A 2,083-nucleotide genomic window follows, 5' to 3' on the forward strand; every position below is an offset into this window, starting at 1 on the left:
ACAAATAACTTCATCCACCGCCCCCGCTCTGAGTGATTCGTCTGAACCTGTGCCGCTGACAGATTGCCACACGATCACGCTGGGTCTTTCCTGAACGACAGCTGAGTTTGGCGCGTCCTTTTCTGGGGTGTTGCGAACAACACCATCCTCCGCTGTGGATGATTCATCAGAATCTGTGAGAACCATCGTACTTCTCGCAGATTCGGTGTCAGACTCGTACTCGGAGTCGGTCGATAAGTTTATCACCTCAGCTTCACCCCCAGCAGGGGTATTGTAATTGCTTGCAAACTGGTCCATAATGAGTAACTTTTACAACTATTATGGCTCTCGGCCAGTTTTTATAGTATTGTGAGGAGAAAAACACTATGACACCTGTTCAATTATTAGTCACGCTTAGCAGAACAGGGGCCCCCCACTTGCTGCTGTCACTCAAAAACACAACAACAACAACTACATCATACCATTACATCCTGGGAATCTTTTTTTCCAAAACACATCTTTTTATCCAAAACACATCCTGGGAATCTTTTGAAAATTATTCCCACGCGTCATACCAGGGCAAACCTCGGGTAGTTATCAAAAAGCATTCACACACACACACACACACACACACACACACACACACACACACACCATACCCCGACCCAACCACCCCATCCCACCCCACCCCACCACACCCCACTGACGGTAAGTCCTCGCATCTCATCCTTACTCTTAATTTTTCACACCCCTTTAAACTTTTACACAAAATTCACATCATTTTTTTCATTAACACTTCTCAAGAGGGGGAAAATTTGCTCACGCTTGCCACCCCTCCCAACACGCACCCTGGGGAAAATTGAACATTTTATCACCGGAAAAAAAAAAAATTCTTTACAACCTACAATAGTTGTTCACAGTTTTTACACACATCACCTCCTGGGAAAATTAGTTGCAATTTTGACATGTGACGTCATATAACTGATGTTTACATTTTACACACACCAACCCCTGGCGAATTTTTTTTGCATATTTCACATGTGATGTCATACCACTGATGTTTACATTTTTATACACATCAACCCCCTGGGAAAATACTTTACATATTTCACATGTGATGTCACGCATAACACATAAATCATTTTGACATTTACCGGGGTTAATAACTACTCACAGGGCAAGAAACAGAAACAGGAACAAGGGGAAACCGTGACAGTATCCAATTCAAATTGATACTCAATGCCTTTTGACACTGTATTTATAAATATGGACAGAATCCATGTATTCACAGGCATTTAGACAAATCATAACTCTTATAGAGCAAAAATAGAACACTGAGTGGTTTCAGTGGTAGACAGACCTCAAAGTCGACATGGGTGAAGCTGGTTTCCTAGTCGCATTTTCCAGTTCTACCTTAAATGGTGCAGCAGGTCATTCTGGCGCCTGAATGGAACTGCTGCACCATTTACATGGAACGTGAAAATTTGAACAAGAACGGCTTCCTAAAGATGAATTCCAGAACACAGTGGCATTTACTTTCAATTGTCCATTTACTCAAGCTGAAGTACACGTAAAGTAACTAAAAGACGAAGAACCACGTGCGTAACAAAAAACTGCCGGGCATCTCTCTCTCTCTCTCTCTCTCTCTCTCTCTCTCTCTCTCTCTCTCTCTCTCTCTCTCTCTCTCCCTCCCTCCCTCACGGAGCCCCGGAAGGGACGGAGGTAAAAAAAAATAATTAATTCGAGTGAACATTTTGCAGTTTGTACACGTTTTCTCTTATTCGTGATCACGATTTCTTAAATCGTTCCCTCATTTTCTTTTAATCCTGCGCACGTTTTCTTTAGTTCGTGGGTACGTTTTTTTTTAATTCATGATCACCATTTTCTAATTCTTTTTCTCATTTTCTCTTACCTGTGGTCATGTTTTATTTTTAACTGAATGCACGTTGTTTGTATTTTGATAACAGCTCCCTGAGACTGTCTGACAGGTTTTGATGTGTTAGATTGATGAGATAATGAACAGAGATGCTCATCAGGTCTGATTTTGATTTGTTATGAGGAAACTGCAGCTCCTCTTCACAGCAAACGGCCCATAAGTAGAAAC

The sequence above is a fragment of the Colossoma macropomum genome, unplaced genomic scaffold (assembly GCF_904425465.1).
Source record: "Colossoma macropomum unplaced genomic scaffold, Colossoma_macropomum, whole genome shotgun sequence".
Lineage (NCBI taxonomy): Eukaryota > Metazoa > Chordata > Actinopteri > Characiformes > Serrasalmidae > Colossoma > Colossoma macropomum.